Below are 13,109 nucleotides of genomic sequence, written 5' to 3'. Positions count from 1 at the left end.
AGTAACTGTGGGTAAACACCTACTTTTTAAAAGGCTTGCATCCTTTATGTTGTAACAGTTACAAACTGTGGTACAATGGTGAGAATTAGAGTTGTTAGTACCATACATATGGAAGAGGACATATACCTTTAATTTAATATTAAATGTAGTAAATTTCTAACTTATTTTGAACAAAGGGGGCCTTGGTGGCAAAGATTAGATGCAGAACCTCCTGATAGTTAATTTAATGTATTCTCTTCAAGGTGTAAGCTGTTTTTACTAACGTTATCTACAGGTTAGCAGTCAGGTAATGAAACAAAGATTAAAAATAACATAATGGGATTCTCTCAGGTAGGAAACAGACTTTTTAAGAAGTTGCAAAATTTAAGTAGAAGTACTACAAGCTCTTATTTTACAATCAAACTGGAATATAGGTTGTTTTGATTTTTTTAAATAACGTACAGCAACTTTGTAACAACTAAACTTTAAAAATGCATTAGATTGCATAGTGAAAGAGCTGCAGAACATTTTTCATCATACACACATCCGTGCTTTCAGTTATTAATAAAATGCTTCTGCCCTTATTTGCAGTTGCCTGAATATACAATCTAAGTGGCTCGGTAGGCATATATTCTTAAGGAATGATGTTTTCACTGTTTGAAACACAACCCAAGAACGCTAGGCAAAACTGAATACTGTGTCTTTAAAACTGGCTTCTGCATGCCACAGAAAGCAATATGGAATCATCTTTCTTTAAAGTTCCTTGTGGTGTGGAATGATAACAAAACTTTTCTTTTTCAAACAAGGAAGAGTCAGCTGCCATGGATAACACCGCAGGTAGATATTAAAATGGAGACAGAACCATTATTTAGTAGCGACAGGAATATAAATACATGCACTAACCTATAAACTGGTATTTACTTCAGGAAAGTAAGTAATATTTTCCCTCTGATTGCTGTGCTGTCAGTTTAATGCAGCATAAATAAACAGTAGGTGCATGATAGCTTTAAGTAGAAAGTGTTCACTCCACAAGAGGAGCAGATTACTAAAGCCTGATGCCCATAATGGCAAAAACAGAACTTCCATTTAACCAGAAAAATATGTTCTCTCATACTAAATGATTAGTAGCATTCCTATTAAATCAGGTTTCAGAGTAGCAGCCGTGTTAGTCTGTATCCGCAAAAAGAAAAGGAGTACTTGTGGCACCTTAGAGATTAACAAATTTATTTGAGCATAAGCTTTCGTGAGCTACAGCTCACTTTTTGTCAAAATTCTATGAAAAATGCCATGCAAACAACTTTACCAAAAACATTCATTTTAGGAGCCCTAAATTGGAATAATTAAAAAAGTAAAAAACGCTTTCCTGTAATTTTATCATCCCACTCTAAATGACAACTTCGTATCATCATCCTAGTATAACAAAAAAAATTAAAATGATGTATGGAACTGTCTATACTTTCAGTTTTTTTCTCCTTGTATTCCGTGACTGAAAAATCAAAGTTTCCTCTTTGGAAAAGCAATGATTTCTAAGGAGATTGTACATACACTCTACATCTATTAACATAAATTAAAAGGAACTAAAATGTTCCACTTATATTTATAACTGTTCTAAAAGGAAAGTTTGTGGGTTTACTAGATACTTAATAAATATATCTAGAGAAAGTAATGGCAGGTATGCATAAAAGGGTTATAAAATTCTGCAGTAGTATCTATGCTAAAATAGAATAGACCTTAGAAACATGACTGAAATATTTTTTTTAAAAAAAAATCACATTTCCCCCATTTTTAATAGAGAGATTTAAGTAGTCCGGAATATTGTGTTATCTTGAACAACAATTTCTCTGTAGTCCAGATGCAAAATGTTAATATATTTATCAATCTGTTAAGAAGATTACTAAATTTTATTAATTTGTCTCCCTCCCGCAATACAACTAGAAAGCATAACAAGGATTTCAAATTAATTTTATGGTATTCAGTTAAAAAAAATCTGGCAAACAGCTGTATTTCAACAAATGTATTCCTTGACTGTAATAAAATTTTCCTCTAATTTAAAACATCAAATTAGATTTTTAAAAAAAAATAATGCAGAACTTTAATTGAAGACTGCAAAAATTGAAGTCATATGCATTTAATCCCTTCTCCAACCAAAAATATCAATGTAATATAAGTTGTAGTTATCCATGACTTGACTACATGAAAGAGAGACACTTCTGTGATTTGAAAGGGCACACCTGCCTACATCCCTTTGGGATTTTATATTAGAGAATTACTATTGAACTTTGAAGACAGTACACTGTATTTAGTTTAGTACTATCTGTAACCAAAGGATCTCTATAATAATAAGGGACAGGTGCTTATCAGCTGACCTTATGGGCCTACATTGCAAACCATAACCTGTTAAGATAAAAATGATTACTACAAGCTTTGGCTAAATTGGGAGATTCTCTCTTTCTTCCTATTCTGCAAATCAACATGTACCATTAATGAATCACAGGCTGACTTTACCTGCTTTATATTTCTTTCTCAGAAATAAGCAGTATCTAAGGACTTATCCTTGTTGAAAGAACAGGAGAAGAGAAGGAGGAACTCTTTTGGTAGTAACTTTGCTATTTAATGATTCAAGAGCAAAGAAACTAACTTTTAAAAAATGCATGAACAAAAAGCATTCCACTTAAATATTTTTGTCCCAGTAAACTAATTTTGCATACAAAGAACTATTATTTATTACACATTTGCACTTGTAGGGAAAAGGAGGAATGCACTGATTCGAGAAAAAAAAAAACTATACAGGCTTTTTGGAGACTTCCCTCTTGTTTTTCCCTTGTTTTTCTTAGATTACTGTTTTTTCCTGGGGAAAGAGGAATTCCTTGGAGTCAGTTGTTTCTTTTTCATTGCTGTTTGTACTGAAGAGTGGGTACAACTGTAGACAATGATTTTATTTTTGTTATAGAGCTTTATAATGTATGTGGGCTATCCATTTACATGTATATACACAAACATGTATGCATACATATGCGGTCTTTTTATGTTCACTTTTTACTATACATGATTACATATTTTTGTGTATCATATTATTTCCACTTGATAAGTGAGATATTAATAAAATCTGAAACAGGAAATGTGTATATATAAAGTGTATAAATAATATACACACTGCAAGTGTATATGATACAAATTATAGATACTGTACTGTATTCAAGCCTTTACACAGTACACAGTTTCAACTTTCTTTTTTAAATAATGCACGAGAGTTAATGTCTTTATATCTGATGACTGCTTTAAACTTGGAGATAGGGAAATATAATCCTTGTATTAACTAACGTTGCAATTTTACACTATTTGTAACCTTTTCTAACAATGTGAGAAAAACAGAGTAAATATATTAAATTTGTTTCACAACAGATGCTTAGGTTGTTAATATTTAAGATGCTTATTCATGCTATTCCTGTCTGCACATTTGTCAAAAACGTAAGCTCGAATGCTAATGTTTGCCAGCAGACTGGAGCAGACAGATATATACCAAATGATATACCAATGTACTATACCAAAATGATATAAAGTAGAAATAAAGGACTGCTGCTAAATCATAAACCTCTGTTACTAGATCACATGCCTTAACCTTAAGAGTTCTTGAATCTGAAATTATGAATTATTTTCATAGGAAAATTACACTAGGTTTGTCTGAATAAAACTGATTGTTGGTGTTTGCCGATATTTTTTACCCATTTTGGGTAAAAAGATGGTGTAAAATATTTTAGCAAAGTTTTCAATGCTCTAAGGGTTTCTCCCTCAGTAACACAAGCACTTTAAATTTCTGGGACTGGCAGAGCAAAACTTGGAAACTTGTAGGTGTCTGTCAGTAGTTCTTCTCACTGGAACTAATAAAAGATTTCGACAAAATTATGATTTTCTGTTTGTCTTTTTTTAAAAAAATATCCAAGGCATATATTTGTACTTGAATTATTTTCCTTTGAACTAAATGCCCCTCATACATATTGTAAAATGACGTTTGAAAGGCGGCTCGGGGGCTTTTAAACAGTGGCACTATCTTGGTGGGACGCTTTGGTTAATGTACTTAAAACTATCAACTTATGAGGATTTTCCAATGTATGTTTGGATCGCTGCTTGGAATTAAATATTCTGTTTCCTTTTGGATCCTTCGCTGCTGCTTCAAGGGCCCAACCAGTTCTAAAGTGGAAAACGCCAGGGGAGGGACCTCCAGCGGAGAGGAGATAGCGTACCTGTGCTTACAGTGCCTCCTCACCCCTAAGGTCACAGGCACGCCAGCTGCCACGGTGCGTGCTGCGAGAAACGTTTCCCTCTCAGAGATCACTGCCAAACTTGATCTCCTTCGCGTTTCTCTTCCTCCCCCCTTGCAGCCTCGCAAGACGATCCTCAGCAACTTTGCGTTTCAGGTTAAACACGTCGGCCAAGTACCCCCCAGCCCAGCCCAGCCCAAACACGTTTATCAAACGCATCTTTTACAGCGCTCCCAATCCAGGCAACCTGTCGCCAAGGCGGCTGGCCGGTGTTACACCGGCACCCTCCCGTGCTCAGCACGCTGGGGGTGGGGGGAGAAGTTTCCCAAACTTTCCGGGAACTTGCCTTTGTCAAGTGGCTGCTGCAGGGCCAGCGGCTCCGGCTCTGCCCCTCGGCAGGGGTTCAGCAGCAGCCGGAGCCCAGGCGGGACAACCCCCCAGGGTTTATGGCATGCAGCTCTGCCAAGGCGGCAGGTGTGTGGAGCGCCGGCGCTGCTCGGGGAAGGGGTTTCCCCCTCCTGGCCTCCCCCCACTTTTCCAACCCCACAATGTGATTATTAATACGAGAACCGGGGCGCGCTAGAGACTGGGGGGGGGGGCGGAGAAGGAGGAAAAAGAGACCGACTCACTCACGAGAGCGCAGCGGGCGACACCTTCAGCTTCCCAGGCGGCGGCGAAGTTAATCGCGCTGAAGTTCAAGTTGTCTGTTCACCCATCGGGAGCGGGCGTCTAGAGGAAGGAGACGCGGAGTCGGCAGCGGGGGGGAGCAGGCTGCTCAGGAGGAGCCCGGGCTGGCAGCAGGGCAGCAAGGTACCAACGCGGGGGACCGGCGTGTGCCCGGCTCCCTCTCTGTGGCGGAGCCCTTGGGCGGGGAAGGACGCCGGGCGCAGGCTCCAGCGGGCGAGCCTCGGCCGGGGGTGGCTCTGCTGCACCCGTGCGCCGTGTCTCGCCGCCTCTCTCCCCCTGGCGGACGCTGCTTCGCGCCTGTGCCGGAGCCGAGCCGAGCCGCCGCCGCCGCCGCGGCTGCTGCCCTCCCCGGGTGCGCGGCGGCAGCAGCAGCAGCAAGCGGCAGCAGAGCCGGGCTAGGGAGGGGGAGGCTGAGCGCCGGCGTAGAGCGGAGCCGGGAGCCGCCGCCGCCGCCGGAGCCGGGTGTGCGTCTGGCGCTCGCTCTTTCCCCCCTTCTGCTTGCCCTTGTTTTTGGGGCTGAGTTGGTGAGAGTGGTTTGTGTGCGCGCGTGTCTCTGCCCCCTCACCCCGGCTCGCGGTGGAGGAGGAAGTCAGGTGAGAGACACAAATCCCCTCCCAGCCCTTGTGCGATGGGTAGGAGCTAATCACTGTTGTTGTTGGGCTGCTGCTGCTGGTGGTGGTGGTTTTTAATGCTATTATCTTTCCTCCCCTCCCCTCCACTCCCGGAGAGCAGCGCCCCTCGCAGGAGCACCGGGCTGATAACCCCCCCCCCCCCGGCACGCAACTCTTGAACCTCCCCCGCTCTTTCCTCCCTCCCACCTCCACTTTCTCCCTCCTGCTCGTTTATTTCAATATTTATACCCCACATGCTTGGCTGTCAGCTGCTGCCCGCTTCAAGCGAGTGAAAGGATGAGCGAGCAGGCCAGTTTCCGAAAGGGATCTGACAAAGGTGATCAATATTTTAAGGGTCAGATCGTCAAGTGGGACCGGAGAAGAGGGAAAGGCACGGGGCTCCCTCTCTCTTTCCAGATGGGCCGTGTATGCGCGCCTGTGCCCCGGCCGCTGAGACCCTTGGGTGGGGAGAGAACAAGCTGGCGCAGATAAAGTTAATGGAAAGTGTGTGCATGGGGAAGTGGCTCTGAAATCTGTATTGAGTATGACAGCAGGCAGCCCGTATTTGCTTTAGATAAGGGGAGCAGGGATGTGCTGGATTTTTTTGTTTGTTTTTTTGCAAGCATTCCACGTCTCAGGCTCATGCCGTGAACTGCACGGTGTCAGTTTGCAACTAGCCACGCTGGAGTCACTCAGTGTGTGTTTTTTAGACGCTGCCCTTAATTCTGTGGTCCTTTCATACGATGTTTTATGTCGCACAAAGTGCCTTTAAATAATTATATTTCTGATTTTTCTTCATTAGTGTTAACTGCCGCTTGGAGAGACTTTTTAGATCTTCAGTCCTTCCTTAGCTGATGCACAGTTTGTAAGTAAAGTTCCTGGAAAGTGAATCTGGCAGTGAATTCAATTTTTCCTGAAAGCTGAGATTGTTTCTTTTCCTCTAGGAGCTTGTGAAGAGAGAACACTGGGGATTCTGAATGCCAATCCAGTCACAATCTGTATTTTCAGTCTGTGGCAGATTTGATCTCTCAGCTCCTGGAACAAATAAACAAAACTCCTCTAGACAACTTTATATGTTTTTGAAATAGGAGCTCTTGACATTGTTAAGCTGATACACCTTTCTTTAATAAGCCAGTGCTACACTATTGTATTTATTGGCATAAAGCTGCCACTTTGTAACACCATTTTTGAATAATCATTAATCCACAGGGAATCCATGAAGCCCAAAGGTTACATTATAGTAATAATATAATAATTAATAATATTGATCTTGCCAGCAGGGAGAACTCTTTTAGGTAGTTACTACCAGACACTCCCATTCATACAAGACATAGTGGGGCAAATTCATCCCTGGCGTAACTTCATTTGACTTCAGTGGAGTTGCGACAGGGATGAATTTGCCCTACTATCTCAACCTTGAAATAATGTCCCTCCCTTTCCCAAGAGTATCTAATGCTGAAGTCTCTGACCAGTTCTGGCCTTTCCATCTGAGAATAATATCTAGTTTTGTTAGAAAAATTCAAACTTCTCTACCTGTGACTATGCTACCCGAACAGTTTTAGACCTGTTAACAATTTCTTGGAGTGGCAGTTCATTTTCTGATCTTTAGGAATTACAGGGAAATATAATGAGCATTAAAGCGAAGAGCACTTCACACATGCCCATTCAAACACTTCTTGGAGATGCCTACCAGATGAGCTCCTCGCATTCAGTGTGTGGCACATTTCCTTTTGTCAAATAAATGTCTTCTTTGCATACATCAACCACTTTTGACTCAATGGTCAGTGGTTATTAATAATAATACAGTATTTCACTTCTTCAAAGTAGTGATAAATAATTAATCCTTGACTCCCCAGTAAAGTATTTCAGTAAGTGATATTATCCCCAATTTACAGGTAGGAAAATTTAAAAAGAAAAAAAAAAGAAAAAGAAAGATTAAGCGATTTGCCTGAGGCCACACATTGAATCAGATGTAGAGACAGGAGTTAGTGGTTCCTAATCCTGTATTTAGACAACACTGCCTCCTAAAGACCCAAAAATGCCTCATGGAAAACATTGCTCTAAGAGAGAGTTCTAGAATTATATGTATATAATCTTTTTTGTTGTTTTAGAAATAGAGGTATTTGCATAAAAACCAAAGGATTTTATTCCACACATGATAAGTACTTAGCTTTTCAATAAACACGGTGATATCTGATTTTTGCAACAGGCCCCAAATTCCGTAACGAGATAATTATCTCTGGAAACAAGAAAATGCTTGACGACAAAAATACAGAAATGGGCGCTATAAAGGGAACAGAATTGCTGCCAGAGCCTCCACTTTTGTGAACATGGATCTCAAAGTTCAGTTTGGTCATGTGTGGATGTGAAAAGGGCTTGCAGATTAGTACTTCAGTAGCTCATAGTCAGTGGTTAACAAACAGGCTGCCCTTTGTGTGAGACTGTATATTTTTGAGGGGGGTTATTCAACCTGGATTCAAAATACAGAAAGAGCTCCGTAGTGATCCTGTTACCCAAAAAGAGAAAACCTAAGTGGGGAAAACAAAACCCAAACTACACTTGATTTGGTTCTGAAAGAAAGGGTTGAAATGCAATGGAAGATTACTCCATGTTGGATTATTTTCAACAATATAATGGCTGTTGATTGCAGTACAATATTATGACTAGCATGATATTGCTAACCTGTAGGCCATAAGAGGCATGTACTGACTTTAACTATATAATAGGTTAGTGCTCCTTCAATATTTTCAACATCAAATGATTAGGATGTTTCAGAACACTGAAAAACATACAAGTTACCACTATTACGTACTTGAATGTTATGCTTTGTAACATTATGCAGTGAGTTTCACAGAGCTTTCATTCACGTCAATGAAACAAGAACATATCACATGCTTTTTGGCTGTGCCATGTTGCCGAGACTGTGGCATCACACTGCTATCTTACGGTATGACAGAGCACAGATGGCATGCCTGAAAAGCAGGTGTACAATATAACTTTCTTTTCACTGACAAACTGAAATTTCCTCTCACAGTATGTATAAGCAGTGTCCATCCTTGTGTTTGCTTGCTCTTATGATACAAGAACGAACAGAAAGTTCTACTCATTTTGCTCATCCCTGAAATCTGGAGTTTCAAAGGACACTGCAAATGAGTGTTCATATATATATTTATCAGTTTATTAATGTTGAGAGCTATGTTTTATCTTTTGAAATGTCAGAGTGATGATTTGAGGGAAATGGGAGCAGTTCTGTTTTAAGTAACATGAATGGTATTGGAATAAGATTCTCTGTTACAGATTAAAATGGTATATGAATCATATAGTAATCCATTCATTAGTTTATGGATTCAGAGTCTTCCAGGGAGTGTCACAAATCCATATGATACCCCTGAGTGTTAGATTTTTTCATATAGTTTTGAAAGATGTGTAAAAATATATATATTCAGAGAGCTTCCTATTGACCATCCATCTGAAGGGAATTGTGGATATAAATTATTCAAGCTAATGTTGGCATTAACTTAACAAAAAATACTGCTGTCTAGATCTTAATGTGTCAGACAGTGTAATGCAAAGCACTGTTTTTGCCAACTGCACCCATTTTTGGTCAAACCACGCCCCTTCTTGGGTGCTGATATGACAAATCTGGAGGACACACTCATCCAGAGACTTCTTTTTGTGTAAGAGAAACCACCAGGTCCTCAGTGAAGAGGCTGTTGTTAGGTGCTTAAAGGAACATATAAATAAAACAAGTGTTGATCTGACAGTAGTATCTGGTCATAAGTATCTACATAGACTTTAGGAGCAGTAAAATATTTTTTTCACTGTCAGGAAACTGAAATGAGACAATCAAAAGCAGAAGAAATATTTCACTAATGTGTAAATATACTCGAGATACATGCTGAATGCTGGATGATAAAGAAGGCTAAATTGTGCCCAGCGCTACAGCTGTTCAATGAAGTGTAACTCGGGTCCAAGTGCTGCCCTACAGTATTGCTAAGCAAATATCTCTCAATGACAAAACCTTTCAGTAATGTACAAGCTGATCCTGAATCTGATTAATTCTTTGAATCATTCCCAAGCAATTTGGGCCTAATACAAATATGGTTCTTTTCGCAGCTTCTAGCATGTGAGTAAGGCAATAGCAGTGAAATACTTGCTCAAGAAATCTAACACTTTTTGATTCCTTGCTTTCACTGTGATTTGATCTAAACTCAGCACACCAAAAACTGAAAATAACATATTTGAGCTTTTTCCCTGGCATCTAAAAATAAATGGCTGCTCTTGTTGTTTTGGACATGTTTTAGGGCTGCTGAAATAGTGCAAAAATATTATTCAATACCAACGCTCCCCCGTACCTGTTTTGGTAGCTTAATGAAGTGGTAAGACCATAACCACTCCCAGTAGCTCAAAGTATTGAACAGATACAGAGCACACTGGAATTGACCCTACAGGTACAGTTCAAAGGACCACTATCTATTTTAGCGTAACCTTCTTTGACAGGTCTATATGATCTAATAAATATTAGAATTTCTGCATTCTTTCTTCCTATTAGAGCATTAGTAGAAGGGAATTCAGGGACTCCTCCTGAATGAGATTACAGCTTTCACTGTTGTCTTCTTACTATACTGCAATCTCCTGGAGTGATCACGCTGGCCTGTTATCTTCTGAAGTGGGGATGATGGATGCTAACTGCAGCTGGAATTATGTCTTTCTGGAAAAAGAACAGGAGTACTTGTGGCAGCTTAGAGACTAACAAATTTATTTCAGCATAAACTTTCGTGGACTACAGCGCACTTCATCTGATGCATGCAGTGGAAAATACAGTAGGACACAGTTGGCAACGGGCTTTGTTGCAAGGATAGGTTCCTGGGTAGTGTTTTTGTTGTGTGGTTGCTTGTGAGTATTTGCTTCAGTTGGGGGAGCTGTCTGTAAGCAAGGACTGGCCTGTCTCCCAAGATCTGTGATAGTGATGGGTCATCCTTCAGGATAGGTTGTAGAGTACCCAGTAGTCACCTACTACAGGACAGGCCCAACAAAGAAAGTAACAGAATGCCACTAGCCGTCACCTTCAGCCCCAACTAAAACCTCTCCAGCACATCATCAAGGATCTATAACCTATCCTTGCAACAAAGCCCGTTGCCAACTGTGTCCACATATCTATTTAGGGGACACTAGCATAGGGCCTCATCACATCAGCCACACTATCAGAGGCTAGTTCACCTGTACATCTATTAGTGTGATATATGCCATCATGAGCCAGCAATGCCCCTCTGCCATGTATATTGGCCAAACTGGACAGTCTCTACGTAAAAGAATAAATGGACACAAATCAGACGTCAAGAATTATAACATTCAAAAACCAATCAGAGAACACTTCAATCTCTCTGGTCACTCGATTACAGACCTAAAAGTCGCAATATTACAACAAAAAAAACTTCAGAAACAGACTCCAACGAGAGACTGCTGAATTGGAATTAATTTGCAAACTGGACACCATTAACTTAAGCTTGAATAAAGACTGGGAGTGTATGTGTCATTACTCAAAGTAAAACGATTTCTCCATGTTTATTTTTCCCCCTATTGTTTCTCACACGTTCTTGTCAACTGCTGGAAATGACCCATCTTGATTATCACTACAAAAGGTTTTTTTTCCTTTCCTGCTGGTAATAGCTCACCTTAACTGATCACTCTCGTTATAGTGTGCATGGTAACACCCATTGTTTCATGTTCTCTGTGTATATAAAATCGTCCTACTGTATTTTCCATTGTATGCATCCGATGAAGTGATGCAGCCCATGAAAGCTTATGCTCAAATAAATTTGTTAGTCTCTAAGGTGCCACAAGTACTCCTGTTCGTTTTGCAGATACAGACTAATATGGCTGCTACTCTGAAACCTGTCTTTCTGGAAGACATTCAGTGAGATCTCTAACATTTTCCAGTAAGAAGGTCAATTATCCTCCTTCCAAATGGACTGAGTTTCCACTAATCATTCTTTTCTGAGAAAACCACATTTCCTTTCCTTGATTCTGTACATCGCCTTTGTCCATTCAACAGCCCTAAACAATAACCTTCTTCTGGTCAACATCTCCACTACAGAAGATGCTTTTGATTCTCTTAGAAAGACAGTCACATCAAATAGACTGCCTCCTAAATCTTCTGCTGTATCGAAAAGAGGATAGATCCACCTGCTGCAGATGCATAAGCAAAGAGCATTGAACTCCTATTCATTTTTCCTGACTGCCTCCTCAGTCTGCTATCAGTTTGAATCTTTTGTGACGGGTATGGGTTAAGAAGTTGTGCTGATGTGTTTGTGTAATCTTCCTTCCCTCTCTCCCCTTGGTGTCTGATCTGTCTTAGCTGCTTTTGTTAAGATGTTCTATCACCTCTAGCGATAGACTGCCAGATTAAATCAGTAGAGGAGAAACTAAATGACTGGGTTCCCTTTACAAACTTACGTCATGTAGCATAAATACAGGTTTTACATTTATGCAAATTAAATAAATCACATGATTCTACTAAAACAAATAAAATAAATCACGTTTCCACTTTTTGTTGAAATATTTATATATTTCTCATCTGATGCTTAACTCATATAGATAATGCTAGTCTGAATATGTAACTAGAAGGCACAAGGTGTGTCACTAGAATTTCATAACTGGGTTTGGAAGAGGAGAAGAAATACTGGAAAATCAGCTTCTCTCTCACTTACATGCTAAGTCCTGAGCACATGAATGGCTCTCCACCCAATAAGTGGTGACATCTTAAACACTGTAACAGTACTGGGAGTTGGCTAGAGAACCCTCGTTAGGGGTTACTTGAGGTCACACACCTAATCACTGGCAGAGTTCAACTAAAACCCAAGACTCAACTGCCCAGGGGACCATACTGCCTCCGACTGAGTCATAAATCACTGATTGATGGCATTTAAACTGTATTATGGCAGCTTAAATATTCATATGAATTTAGAAAAATGGTGGTTAATAAAAGGATGTAAACCTACATTATTTAGGGTTTTTTTTAAAGTATAAAACCTCTGCATACAGAAATACAAGACACTTTATTGAGAAGAATAAAAACAGACAGCTTGAGCTGTAAACAGAAATTTCATCAACAAAGATTTACTTTTCTTTGTTCCTGGACTCTGCTAGATAGAGCATTAGAAGAGAGAAGAAACTGGTGCAAGATATACATTCCCCATTAGAAGGTTTAAAGCAAACATATCTGAGCCTAGAAAATGTAGTCAGCAAGACCTTTCTGTAGATTTTCAGTCAGGCAGTGGGAAGAAATTAATCACAATGTCAAAATAAACATTTTACTCATCAATATTGTGAAGTGATAATAGGGGATTTAACACCATTTTTCATATAATGGCATACATTAATTGTCAGCATTTTTAGTGTGGGGGCCCTTAGCTCCACAACTTGCTTCCCAGCCATTGGTCTACCACATCTTGAGTTTATTGACCCATAAGATGAGCTAGGCATATGTCATAAATATAAAGGGAAGGGTAAACACGATGAAATCCCTTCTGGCCAGAGGAAAAACCCTTTCACCTGTAAAGGGTTAAGAAGC

At 40.1% G+C, this 13,109-nt stretch overlaps 1 protein-coding gene and 1 long non-coding RNA gene across 3 annotated transcripts in view; one reads left to right on the top strand and one right to left on the bottom strand.

Annotated features, from left to right (window-relative positions):
• The window catches only part of SATB1 (SATB homeobox 1), a 107,962-nt gene extending 103,011 nt beyond the window's left edge, over nucleotides 1–4,951 (bottom strand). The window contains exon 1 of one of the 2 annotated variants that reach the window (XM_073333528.1): nucleotides 4,868–4,951. The gene's annotated coding sequence lies outside the window, so the exon portion shown is untranslated. The remainder of the gene's footprint in view (nucleotides 1–4,867) is intronic. The other variant, XM_073333529.1, reaches the window with a different exon arrangement.
• A 206-nt stretch (nucleotides 4,952–5,157) lies between these two features.
• On the top strand, nucleotides 5,158–6,710 carry LOC140907473 (uncharacterized). The gene is made up of 3 exons (XR_012157504.1): nucleotides 5,158–5,518; nucleotides 6,339–6,401; nucleotides 6,481–6,710. It is a non-coding gene; the product is annotated as an uncharacterized lncRNA (long non-coding RNA).
• Nucleotides 6,711–13,109: the final 6,399 nt, after the last annotated feature.

The sequence above is a fragment of the Lepidochelys kempii genome, chromosome 2, assembly GCF_965140265.1.
Source record: "Lepidochelys kempii isolate rLepKem1 chromosome 2, rLepKem1.hap2, whole genome shotgun sequence".
NCBI classification, from domain to species: Eukaryota; Metazoa; Chordata; order Testudines; family Cheloniidae; genus Lepidochelys; species Lepidochelys kempii.
This window is presented reverse-complemented; position numbering and strand designations above follow the sequence as displayed.